Source organism: Petaurus breviceps, unplaced genomic scaffold (assembly GCF_028583685.1).
Source record: "Petaurus breviceps papuanus isolate PSGF00001 unplaced genomic scaffold, PetGlider_PUasm1.0 118, whole genome shotgun sequence".
Taxonomy (NCBI): Eukaryota; Metazoa; Chordata; class Mammalia; order Diprotodontia; family Petauridae; genus Petaurus; species Petaurus breviceps.
Genome location: NW_027185616.1, coordinates 20,139,541 through 20,153,785, shown reverse-complemented (window position 1 = coordinate 20,153,785; position 14,245 = coordinate 20,139,541). Strand labels below are relative to the sequence as shown.

General features: G+C 36.7%; 1 protein-coding gene across 1 annotated transcript in view; it reads right to left on the bottom strand.

Moving 5' to 3' along the window:
* The window catches only part of PIP5K1B (phosphatidylinositol-4-phosphate 5-kinase type 1 beta), a 351,452-nt gene that overhangs the window by 225,109 nt on the left and 112,098 nt on the right, over positions 1-14,245 (bottom strand). Inside the window, exon 2 of the mRNA XM_069086926.1 lies at positions 2,935-3,026. The gene's annotated coding sequence lies outside the window, so the exon portion shown is untranslated. The remainder of the gene's footprint in view (positions 1-2,934; positions 3,027-14,245) is intronic.

The following is a 14,245-nucleotide window of genomic DNA, read 5'->3' as shown; positions in this document are numbered from 1 at the left end:
TACACAGCTAGTAAATGTCAAAGGTAGGATTAGAAATCAGATCTCTTGGCTTCAAATCCAGTGTTCCACCCATCATACCACAAAAGGTTCCATCTGGATTGCCATAAAAACTAAGATCTTTCTAACAGAATAAAGAGATGCAAGACTATAAATGGTTATCTCTTCTTCCTCTTTCTCTCCTCAGAATAAAATCATTTTCTATCTGTCCTTCCAAATAAAAAAGCCAAATGTTCTTCATATGTGTTTTAATTCTTCTATTTTATTTGTATATATTCAATGTATTGATATTAATTAGTTTCTAAATGAAAGCATACATTCTATAGCTTCCAAGTGCCTAGGGCAATGTTAATTGCTTAGTAATTACTCATTTTTTCAACTAGTAATTTCTTTGGTGTCTAGAAAAATGACCCTTTTTCTTTTTTTAGGAGGATAGAACAGGGTCTTTAATGATGACAAAAATACCCACACCAAAATCTTCCCTGGAGTACAGCAATATTTCAAAGACAGTTCATAGCTATAGATGACATTTACCATCTGGAGGAAATGTGGCACATTTAAAGACCACAAAAGACTTTAGAATTAATTCAATCCAATTAAATGTAGATTACATAGGGGCAAAATATTTTGAGGGATGACTTGCTTATATGTTCTCTAAGAAACATATTTAGCACAAGAGGGAGGTTGCCAGTATTTGGGGGTAGATACTCTTTAGGAAACATATAGAGAAATATTGATAAAACCTCATCAGAATACTATATCATTGTGGGATTATATCATGTATTATGGGAGAAAGAATCCACACAAACAGAACTACAGCTCAACGAAAATATCAAATCTTTACTGCTGGAGTTTATCAGAAAACACTGTTTCAGTCAGTAATAATTAATGCATAGTTTCTAAACTGCTGAGTTAAATGCAAAATGCTACTATACATGGTTCATTTTAACTTTTCTGACCTACACAGCCCTAAAACTGATTGACTACTATTAAAAACCATGAGTTTTCAAGAGAAGGCCCCTAAAGTGATATTTATTTCAATCACAAGGATCAATTTTATGCTTTCAATTTGAGGTGAGATGATGGTTCCAATTAATATAAAGGGCTTCTTAGACCTAGGAACATTTAACATCACATGAAAAAAATACTCAATAGCTGTTCCAAAGGATACCACTTTTGTAATTTCATTTATAAGCCTCTGTAGCTTATTAAACTATAAAATTCCAAAGGGGGACCTGAATCTTATCAGAAGTGGCTAAGGCTTAATGAAAGGTTGATTATCAATGTGAATGGGGACAATTTTTGAAAGGTCCAGAGGTACTTTTCATTAATTTATGCTTCACTTCTGATTCCATAGTGGGGCAGTGAAAGAAACAAAAGAATAAATTATTATGGAAAGACTTCTTTTTTCTATCAACAGGATGTCACAGTAGACAGCATACCCAGATTCATGATCAAAGGATCTGGGCTGGAATCCTGGTTCTGCCATTTAATACCTATGTAATCTTGGACAAATCAAGTCACTCACTGCTTAGTATCTCAGTTTCTTTATTGGAAAAATGATGGAATTGGGCTAGATAAGTATTCTCAAAGTATGGTAGGAATATTTCTGTGTGTCCCTGAGATTCTTTGAGGGGATCCAAGAGGTCAAAACCATAAGATGCTATTGGCCTTTTTAAATGCTCCTCTCTTTTCCAACTACATATCTGTGTGAGACTGGATTTTCTTCATATACCTTAACTGAAAAACAACTTGTAATAAACTGAATACAGAAGAAATGTAGAACTGTAGCTGCCTTCTATTAAGCCAGCTAGTAAGGAGATGTGCAAAAACATGTAAAATGATGCCACTCTTTTTACTACTTTCAGGGGGGAGGGGGATTTTGTTATTTTAATATCATTTTACTTATGCTAACATTTAATGGGTTTATTATTGTAATTTTAAATGAATAAATATTTTTAAATAATCATTTTAATAACCAAACATAAGATTATAAATATCAAGAGATATAACACACATAAACATAAGCTCCTTGGAGTTCTCAGTGATTTTTAATTGTGTAAAGGAGTTCTGGGACTAAAAAAGTTTGAGTAGAGAAATTTCGATCTTCACTAAATGAACTCTGGTCTACCTTCAGCTTTTAACCCACGATCTTATGCTTAGTTGAGCACCTTGATAAAGAAAATCACTGAATGTTTCTTCTGTGATTAAAATATTGCTTTCATAAGTGTACTGTATAACTTTTGTAGTCCCATTAAATAAGGGATCATTTGGGAACTCTATGCTGAAAAGGCAGTAATTAACCCTTGAGTCAGAGTTTCAAAAAGTAGTTTTCGAAACAAACCTATTGCCCCAACTTTCAAATCACATTAACATCTTGCCCCTAGTAGGTACTTGATAGATATTTGTAGAACTGAGACATTACTATGACTTCTAAGCTAATGAACAATGTTGTTATCAATCTACTGCATCTCTTGGGTTCTATTTTTCTAGCTATGTTAACATCCAGGAATATGCTATGTTAATATCCAGGAATCTGCTAAGATTGTTTGCTTCTTTTAAAAATTGATTATGTGAAAAGTTAGGGACTAAGAAATGAATTAGTGGAAACTTTTCTACTAGACATAACCTCTCCCTGCACCCCCCTGCAAAAAAAAGTTTTTGCACGTCTTTCTACTTCATAACAGGCTGTCCAAATGGTGCGTCTGAGATACTAAAAGAACAGGAAAAAGGCTTACAGTGATTTTGTTAGATCCTTTAGAGAGAATTTAAGGAAAAAGAGACAAGAGCTAAATGGAATGGGAAGACTTGGCAGTGGCACCATCTGTATCAGGGAAAGGTGCTATCACTGATGAAATCACACACCCACCAAAGTAACTTGTCTTTTTATAAAGAGATTTCTAGAGTTTATAGAAAATGTCAGACAAATTTCCATACCTTTGAGGAGTATATGTCTGGTCATCTGGAGCTGGTAGTAGCAGGTAGCCTAATCATTAGTGCAGTTATTTACTTTTTTCCCCTTCTAGCTCCTGTTAAAACAAAAATCATTTGTCAACATATGATCTGACAGATGAGACTTTTAATTTGATGATTATAGTTGTATATATATATATATTCATTTTAACATTAAGTAGTTTGGTCAAGGTATTAAGATATTCAGTTAATGATATAATATCATAGTACAATAGAATGTCTCTCAAATAATCTGATTATATGTACTTCATGGTGCCTGTCTTGAGCTCTACCTAATATTAGCTTTATCACCCTTTTGCAGCTGCCTTCTTCCTTTGTTCCCCCTCCAAATATCATAATTAGAAGTGGGTTCAATCAGTGTTATATTGAATACCTAGGTGTTTTTTTCTGACATAAAGGAAATAAATTATAGTTATTGTGGATAGGGATATAGAGTGACCTTATGGTTTCGTTGTCACAGGGAACTCTCAGGAAACTTCTACAATTCACGTCAGAATTAATCCGAGCAGAGCAGAGGTGTCAAATAGTTGCCTAAATTGGCCAAATAAGGTTAAAATGTAATTGGAAAATATTTACAAAATAAATAAAAATGCAGTAGATCACAGATAGTGTTAATAAATGCATAGAGTTTGCTTTGTATATATTTGTTTGCATGTTTTCCCCCATTGGATTATAAACTTTTTGAGGGCAGGGACTTCTTTTGCCTATTTTTGTATCTTTAGCATTTAGCACCATGTCTGGCATGTAGTAGAGGTTTAATAAATATTGATTGCTTATGTGATTTTCTAAGTCAATATGCAGCTTCAGTGACCCTTACATATAATTTAGTGGTGCCTGTTTTCAGTTGAGTTTGACATGACCGATCTACAGCACTGACAGGTTAAGTGAGTGAGCATCACAAAACCAGTATGTATCAGAGGTGGTACTTGAACCCAAGTCTTCCTGGCTTTGAAACTAGCTCTTTATCCACTATGCCAGGCCTGCACAACATTTGGTCCATGAAAAGATTTCGGGTGGTCTGCAAAAAATGTAGAGGGTGTAAAAGAGGCCTGTATGTTTTGCAGGCCTGAACTATGCCATACTTCCTTTTCTACATTTAATATTATTTGAAAAACATATTTTGTGATTGCATATAATATAGAGGAAAGCACAATAGTTCTGGTCAAGATTGTTTCCGTTGAATACGGAATACAAAACAAAAAACGTTAAAGATATGTGACACCAAAAAAGATTAATAAAAGCATGGGGGAGAGGGAAGGAGGAAAAATCTCTTAGTAGAAAGGAGGGCAGTGGCTGAGCTTAATTTCTTACCATTACATATTTTTAAAAGAAATTTTGAGTTCCAAATTATTTCCTTCCCTTCTTCTCCTATCTCCCTCATTGAAAGGACAAGCAATTTGATATAGATCATACATATGTAGTCACACAAAACACATTTCCTTGTTAGTCATGTTGTGAAAGAAAATACAGACAAGGAAAATTAAAAAAAAAACGTTCTAAAGTATGCTTTGATATGCATTCAGACTCCATCCATCCTTTCTCTGGAGATGGAGAATATTTTTCATCTTAAGTCATTCAGAATTGTCTTAGATCATTGTATTGCAGAAAACTGCTAAGTCATTGAAAGTTGATCATCATACAACATTGCTATTATGTATACAATGTTCTACTGGTTCTGTTCATTTCACTTTGCATCAGTTCATGTAAGTCTTTCCAAGTTTTTCTGAGAGCATCCTGCTCATCATTTCTTACAGAACAATAGGATACCATCACAATCATACAAAACAATCTGTTTAGCCATTCCCCAGTTGATGGACATACCTTCAATTTCCAATTCTTTGTCACTGCTAAGAGCTGCTATATATAGTTTGATATATATAAATGTCCTTTTCCTTTTTTATGTCTTTGGAATATAAGACCTATTAGTGGTATTCTTGCCATTACATCTCACAGACTCATTCAATATCCCATTTATTCTGTTTTAGGTATACAATAAAATCCAATTTATACCAAAATATTTATAGCAGCTCTTTTTGTGGTAGCAAAGATTTGGATATCAAGGGGATGCCCATCAATTGAGGAATGGCTGAAAAAGTTGTGGTATATTAATATAATGGAATACTATTGTGCTATAAGAAATGAGGAGCAGACAGACTTCATAATAACCCAGAGAGGCTTATATAAACTGATGTTGAGTGAGAAGAGCAGAACCAGGAGAAATTTGTACACAATTACAGACACTACGCATGTGTGATGACTAACTTTGATAGACTGGGCTCCTCTCAGCAATGCAAGGTTATAAGACAACTCCAGAAGACTCATGATGGAAAGAGATATCCACATCCAGAGAAAGAACTACAGAGTCTGAATGCAGACTGAAGCAAACTACCAGCTGTCTTTTTCTTTCTTGTTTTGTTTCCTCTTTCCCATTGTTTATTCCATCATTTATAATCCTCCTTTACAACCTGACTAATGTTTAATTTGAAGGTATTTGTAGATCCTATATTTGATTGCATGCCACCATTGTGGGGGGGGGGGAGGAGAAGAAGGGGGAGAAAATTTGAAATTCAAGGGTCTGTGGAACTGAATGCTGTACACTAAAAGTAATCACATACTGATTGCCTCTGCTTTATAGATGAAGAAACTGAGGTATCGAATCGTTATTAAGTGGCTTGTCCATGGTTTTACAGCTAACAAGTGACAAGAAGCACATTGTCAACCCTGGTTTTCTGACTCCAAGTGCTCTTTTCATCATGTGAAAGTATTAAAAAATATATTTAATACCCCTTATCTCCCAAATGTAGCCCCAGGCTCAGGTCAAACTGCTGGATCACCTCTTAGAAAGTATATTCAGTCAGTATTTTTTTTAAATTTGCCAATCAGATTTTAGGACTGTGTGGAGCAATTCAATTGAATCCAACACATTTATTAAGTACTGTCCTTGGTGCTGGAAATGTAAGAACAAACATGAAAAACAGCCCCTGCTCTCAGGAAGCTCAAATTCTACATGATATGATGTTTCAGTGCTCCAGGAATGGGTCAAAGAATGACAATCATCTGATACTAATATGAGAAATTATACAGTTTGAACATATAAAAAAATGAAGTTCTGCATCCCAACAAGGGCTAATTTACAATAAGAAAACTGGAGGTAAAAATGATTTATAAACTTTCATAATTTTTACCACATTTAAAAAGATTTTCTTGCTTTTTGTCAGAATATAAAACAAAAAAGGCCAAATCTTTGATTTCATTTCATTCAAGTAGAAAAACACAGAACTATCATGTATATAGTAATCAGATAACATAGTGGCAGTGATTAAAGGGGGTAGATGTAACTCATGCATTCATCCTATAGCCAGTTTTTAAAATGTCTATTTCTGAATGCATAAAAGTTTTGTTAAATGTGTTAAATACATATTTTTATTTACACAATGACACCCAGATTGGGTACACATTACAATTATCTAGACACATCATATGCCATTTCTTCACAATTCATTAAACTCTAAGTCCTGCATATATTCATATTAATTTAAGTTCTTCTGCTGTCACTGACAAAAATAATTTAAAATCAGTTCCATTTCATATTTTTAAAAATGAAGCCTAACTTCTGAAACTAATTCCAAACTAAAATGTATGGCACCTGTATAATATGAATTCAGGGGGAATACTAATCAAAACAAATTGCCATATGTGAGAGTCATACTTTCCCATAAAACACTTTTATTAGTTCTTACAGATTGGCTCTTCCAAACTGAATAAAACACAAAAGCTGGCACCACGTGCAGAGAGTACCATGCACACAGTAGGCACTACATAAATAAATTATTCAATGAAACTGAATATCTATAAATGGAAATAAAAGACTCTAAAATGCAGTAGTCATAACTCATTTTCCTAATAAAGGTTTTACTAAAAAAACTGTGTCTTTTAAAAATAGAGCATTCACTGCACAAGTTAGATAGTGAAAAGTATTCTCTAAAAACAACTAAAGAATTTATTGCTTTCAATATAGCGTAACTCACATCTTTTCACGAAAATGTCATTATTGTACCATTGTCTCCTGACTCAGTTTTAATTTTAAATCCACAATAGCAGAAATTGTGAATAGAAAAAAGCTCATGGCCATGAAAAGAAACACACACGTATGATTACACTACCCAGAGTCCTCATTTGGCACTTGTTAAACTATCTGTGCCAACTTAAACAATATCACTGCTTTTTAATGTCTTCCCATAAATGTGTGGGTAATCATTGCAAAATTCAGTCAAATGGTGGGCTATTTTGTCCACAGCCTACCAAAGACCCAAATGCTTGGCTTAGGTCTCTGGGTTTCATCCAAATATTTATTATTGTACAGATTAAATTACATTTTTAAACTTCCCATTTTGAAAAATAAGTTGAATTATTCTCTTTCAGTGCCTTTTCCTTTAAATATACTTCATTTTCATTTCAAGAATGTCTCAAGAAAACACACTAATTATGAAAGTATTTGATTATGAACCTTATGCATATGAAGACAGGGATGACTAATTGATTAAGTAAGGTGCTCCAAAGCTCGTGACTAAATTCTCATGTTCGGTTCTACCATCGCTACATTCAGCAAGTTCTTGCTATGCTTATTTGTTTATCTATAAATATGAGCTAAAAAGTCCTAAAACAAAATTAGCTATTTTTTAGATCTTTAAGGTTTAAGAAGAACTTTATATATATTGTAAGAATCACCTAATTTTCACAATAACCCTCTGATGTAGTAACGGTGCCATCCATTTTACAGATGAAGAAATTGAGCCTGAAAGTTAAGTGACTTTCCCAGAATCACAGGGTCACACAGTTGATATCTCTCTTTTAAAAATTTTTTTCATTTACTTTTTCAATTCATAAAAATTTATTTCCTCCCCACCTCTCCCCACTGGAAAAAAGAAAAAACAAAACCCCTTGTAACAGACATGCCTCGTCAAGTAAAATGATTTCTTGAATTGGCTATGTCTAAAAATATTGGTGTTGTTTTGCATCTGAATCCACCACTTTTGTCAGTAGATGGTTAACGTGTCATAACATAGCTCTTCTAGAATTGAGATTTTAAATATATTTTGTATTTATTTACTTTTATATCTGTTCTATCCATCTCCCCTGCACCAGTTAAGTAGAATGTATGGGATTTGAGGGCATAAACTGGGCTTTTTTGGTTTTTACTTTTTACATATGTATCTCCAATGCCTAGGATAATGTCTCCATACAGTAGGTACTTAATAAACATCTGCTGAGTTGAATTCAGTGTGCCTTTCATCCTTCTTAAGTGTCTAACCAATCAGCACCAAATATTAATTATGTATCACCAGAGTTTATACTTTGATTATTCTTTCCACAAGCATAGTTAGCAACTGAACATTGTGCTATCTGGGGAAAGTTCAGGAAGATACAGATTTGTGGTGGCTAGGTGGTTCAGTGAATAGTGCACCAACCCTGGAGGACCCTGGAGGACCTGAGTTCAAATTTGGCCTCAGACACTTAACACTTACTAGCCATGTGACCTTGGGCAAGTCACTTAACCCCACCTGCCCTGCCTTCCCACCTCCAAAAAGAAAAAAAAAAAGACATAGACTTGTGTTTTGAGGAATTTACAGCCTAGGTGGAGAAGCATGATTAACATGAAATAATTCTCAAGAGGGCAAGATAGCAAAGTGATTATTTTACATGGTTCAGAAAAAGAGAGATGATAAAGGTTGTTGGACTAATTTGGAAGGTTTCATTCTTGGAGGAGGTGGAATTGAATTGAATTTTGAAAGATGGATAGGATTTGGATAAGAATAGTTTCTCTCTCTACTTATCCAAACAGAAAGGATTTCCAGTATGAGGTGGGGGTGGAGCAAAGGACATCATAGATAATGACATTAAGGGTGGCAGTAGCAAAGTTTTGTTTGTTTTGGAAGACTGACTTGACTCCAGTGGGGGTGGGGGGGTTTAATTGTTGTCCTTCATCCTCGAAGAGGTCCAAAATGACATCGCTATGCTAAAGTTAAGTTTCAATGTGTCCACCTGTGGCTGATAAGACCAATAAGAGCTCAGAATGCTCTACCACAGGTTGGGCATAAATAGTCCGTGTGAACATTGGGAATGGATTTTCCAAATTTGCACAACCTACTGTTTCCTTTGAGTTGCTTCAATTCTGCTTTCTCATAGAGCCCGCACTTTCTCTGATGTGGGCACGCCATGCTGAGTGGTCCTGTGGCAGTGTCTACCATGTCATACAATCAATTCCGAAGTTCTTGAGAGAGACCTTGAGAGTGTCCTTGTATCACTTCTTCTGACCACCATGTGAATGCTTGCCTTGTGCAAGTTCTCCATAAAATAGTGTTTTGGGCAAGCGTACATTTTGCATTTGAACAATGTGGTCAGCCCGTAAAAGTTGTGCCCTCTGAAGACGAGTTGGCAGTTCAGTTTGAGTAAGGACCTCAGTGTCTGGTGCCTAATTCTGCCAGGTGATCTTCAGAATCTTCCTAAGACAATTCAAATGAAAGTGCCTCAGTTTCCTGGCATGGCGCTGGCAGACTGTCCAAGTTTCACAGGCATACAACGATGATGTCTGCACAACGGCTCTGTAGACCTTCAGTCTGGTAGCCAGTCTAATACCTCTTCTCTCCCACACCTTCCTTTGGAGCCTCCCAAACACTGAGCTAGCTCTGGCAATGTGTGTGTCAACCTCATCATCAATGTAAAGTACATCCCTGGAAAGTGCACTGCCAAGGTCAGTGAACTTATCCACAGCATTCAGAACTTCTCCATTTGCTGTAACTGATGGTTCCACATACGAGTGGTGTGGTGGTGGCTGATGAAGCACCTGTGTTTTCTTGGTGTTAATTGTTAGGCCAAAATTAGCACAAGCAGCAGAGAACTGATCCATATTTTGTTGCATCTCAGCTTCAGAGGCTGCACTGAGTGCACAGTCATCTGCAAATAGAAAATCATGCACCAACATTCCCTCCACTTTGGTCTTAGCTTGAAGCCTTTTTCAGATGAAAGAATTTACCATCAGTGTGTAGCTGACCTTGAAAGCATTTGACAACATGGCTAAAAACACCATGCTAAAAAGCATGGGAGTGAGCACACAGCCTTGTTGCCTTCCATTGGTGCTGGGAAGGCCTGAGAGCACTGTTCATTATCTAGAACCTGGGCAAGCATGCCGTCATGAAATAGAGGTCTGTACACAACATCTGTAGATCTGACCATGGCCTTTGATACTGTTAGTCGGGGGGGAGGGGCGGGAGGGACTTGAATAGACAGAGGGTAAGGAAAGGGACATGGTCGCCATAGCCAAAGAATATATCACATATTACCCTACTGGTCAGGCTACTGATAATGTAGCTTCCATATAAAGTCAGCCTGGATCAGTCACAAAATCAATAAGGATTTATTAAGCATTTACCATATTATTATTTGCCACGCATATGCTGAACACTGTGAACACAAATACAGATAAAAGATAGTAACCCTCTGAAGGAGCTTCTATTCTAACATGGTAAGAGAAAACAACATATAAAAGGGGCTGAAAAGGATGGAGTCATGGCAGAGAATCCAGAGCATTAAGAGCAGAACTGTGAGTGGGATGAAGGAATGGACAGGGCTGGCTTGGGTGTTTCCTCAAAATGGAGGTTCTGGGAGGGACTCACCCACTGAGGACCGGGCTAGATGAGTAGATGAATTTCAAAGGGTGAAAAGGTGCAGGGCAAAAGGCGTCAGAAAGCAAAGTCTGTCACCAGATGGATATACACATAAAGTCTTCCCAACATGCCAGGGCTTGTGCTCCATCACTAGCCTTCGAGACTCTAAGGGCCATCACACTACAGTGAGAGATCAGAGTGTAGCTTTTCCTTGCAACAAAGGCTCGTCTTTTTGACTTTTTAAAAGGCGAGTGCTCTTCCAATGATGGTTGCTGTTTAATTGTTTTTCAGCCACGATCAAATCTTTATGAGCCCATTTGGGATTTTCTTGGCAAAGATACTGAACTAGTTTTCCATTTCCTTCTCCATCTCATTTTACAGATGAGGAAATGAGGCAAAAATGGTTAAGTGACTTCCTCAGGGTCACACAGCTAGTAAGTATCTGAAACCTGGTTTGAACTCAGGAAGACCAGTCCTCTTGACTCCAGGCCTGGCACTCTATGCACTGTGCCGCCTAGTCGCCCCAGTGATGCTACGTGACTGCAAGCAGTGGAATACTAGAGCCTCTAAAGAATAAAATTATGCCTCACCCATGGGGCAATGGAGAAACATATGGTGGGTATGAATATATTGCAGGATGTTGCCAATGAAGAATTTCTCCCCAGAAGTCATGTAGAAGACCTCAGTGAGGTATAGGATAAACATTGCTAATTCATTCCCAAATATAACTAAGCCCACAGATTAGCACAAACTCATTTTAGCTAAATAGTTTTGCCACTTGGTCATACAGCACAGTCACAGTCCTTTCCTACTGTCTCTTACTCCAAGCCTGCTCTCACAGCTCTGCACCGTCCTGTCCTTCCCACTCCCTGACAATACACATGGCTCCCATTTACTGGTGGTGTTATTCACCTTCCATCTTCGTAATCTTTAATCATTTGATGTCACTGTTGTGGCAGGAACTTCAGTTCTCATGACAATCTCATCGTAAGCTTATTTTGACAAAAGTTGACTGTGTGCCCAGTTAAAATTGTAACCTAAAACCTATTTACATGTAAGAACCACTGATACTAGAAGACAAATTCCTGTTGTCAATACCTGTGTTCAAGTGTGGGGCTTTTAGGGGTAGGTAGGTGGCTCGAGGACCTGAGTTCAAATCCGACCTCAGACACTTACTAATAACTGTGTGACCCTGGGCAAGTCACTTAACCCCAACTGCCTAAAAAAAAACCCAAACAAACCCAAAAGAGTGAGTCTTTTGAGACAGGCTAATTATATATAGACCCCCCACCCCCACCCCACTGTGAGTATGTAGGGGGTTGTTATTCTCCTAATTACTGTTAGGAATATATCAGGACCAAAGAGCTGAACATATCAAGGAGAATACTGACTGGGTATACTAGAAAAGTGAACTCATCTGTGAGAGGAATAGCAAGCTGTACATAGTATTTTTACAGTTTCATATGCAATCATCTTTTTATTGTATTATGTTATGGAAATGCTTGTTTTATTCCATAAATTAAAAATAAAATTAAAAAAAGAAAACAAGAGGAAAATCTTATTGAAGGAAAAGTTTCATTTGTTGATTTTCTTTTTTTCTGCTGCTGGCATCAAGTAAACCAACATCTCTTGGAATCGGCACATCAACTTATTACAAAACACTAGAATGCAGTTTTTAATGGAAGAGAAAGCCAGTGTGTATTTAAGAGTGGTATAATTTAGCAGTAGGAACCCCATACCACTTACCAGCATGTCTTTTATACTTAATACAAACTTGGGTAAGATTAGTTAATATTAGTGATTTTCTAGTAAAATAAAAAAAAATTCCTCCATCAATAAGTATGTACTGAGTACCTGCAAAAGTGCCCCCTCCCCTTTCATAATCTTCATATGTAGGTATGCTGACAATTCTTGATAATAAAAATAATAATAGCCATAATGATATGATAAGCCTGTTGGTGGACATGAATCTGAAATGTGGCCTAATTTTAGACCTGGCACTAACTCTTGTTTTAATTCTTATCTCTGTGTAGAAAGCATAGCCTGAATTTGGAGGCAAAAAGGAGTCATAGGTTCAAGTATCAGGTCTTCCACTTACTAGTTATGTGACCTTGGGCAAGTCATTTCACTAATCTTGGTTCATTTCTCCACTTGTAAACCAACTGATCAATAAACATTGATTAAGCTCCTGCTATTAGGAGGTATTAGGTATTAGACACAGTGGTAGGTGCTAGAGATACAAATAAAAATGTTTAACTGCCCCTTACTTCAAAGTGCATCCAAGGAGGGGTGGTTGGATGAGACAGTCCCTAATGTTCCTTCTAGCTCTTAACATTCTGGAATTCTACATAAGATAACGTGCCAATGTACCCAGAGACATGCCAAACTCAAGGAAAGAAAATGAAAATAATCATCTTTGAACTGAGAGGCAATGGACAAGAGAACTAATTGGCAAAAATTATCTTAGCACACTCTTCTCATTTGGTTCCTAATTGGAAGGAAGAATAGTTCTCACTGTGACCAAAGAATATGGGATAAAAGCATAAGCATACAATTCAGTATGCCAAACACAGAGGACGATGATTTATTTGCCATTTCTGGAGCTTTCCACATAGACTCCTTTCAGTTTGTTCTCATAGCTGCTCACGCATTCTCATTGTACTTTCTTCCTCCCCACTGACCCTGGAATGGCACAAGACCCTGAAATCAGCTCTGTCTCTGGAGTAAACACACATCATTCAATCTAAAGTAATTTAACACAGCCTCAGTCACAAGACAAACTGAGGGGGTCATTCTTATCAGAAAATCTGAAAAGCAAAGACTTCAACAGGAGATTTATGCCTCTAACATAGCATGTGGCTCCCTCCCTGTCACCTCCCTCTCCCCCGAAAAAAATGTCCTATAGAGACTCTATTGATGGTGTTTTAATGCCAAAAAAATTAAAAAGAAAAAAAAAGAAAGAAAAAGAAAGAAAGAAAGGAAGGAAGCTAAAGTTTTGTCCATCTAATGCCTCTTGGCACCCCTCATTACTGTGTTGGAAGAGGCTTAACTTGCTCTGACAAAACTAAACCTTTAGGTAATGTGTAGTGTTAAATTCACAGTCAGTAACTTTATAATCTCATTAGAAACACTATTTCGGTTGCTTTGTTTCTAAAAGGGAAAATCTGTACTCTGGTCTCTCAGGTTTAACCTTAATCCAACGCACTGGCAGGTTACCTCAGAATATTTTCTTCCCATCTCCCAGAATCACAAAAGAAGATCATAGGATCATGGTTTCAGGGCAGATTTCAGAGGTTATCTAGTTTATGAAGTATTTAAATTTCTTGAATCCAACCTAGTTAGAATAAAAAAAACCCTACAACATCAGTCAGTCAGTCAATAATTATTAAGAATCTACTCCATTCCCAGGCATTGTGCTAAGCTAGGTATACAAATACAAATAAAAACAAAGAGAATCCCTGCCTTCAAGTAATTTAACATTCTAATGAGGGAGGACAACACGCAGAAGGAAGCTAAAAAGCTGGACAAGGAGAGAGAAGACAGGATCATTATTAATAATCTATCGGAAAAATATTTGCTCTTTCCATGTTAATCCATCTAGAGCATTAGCT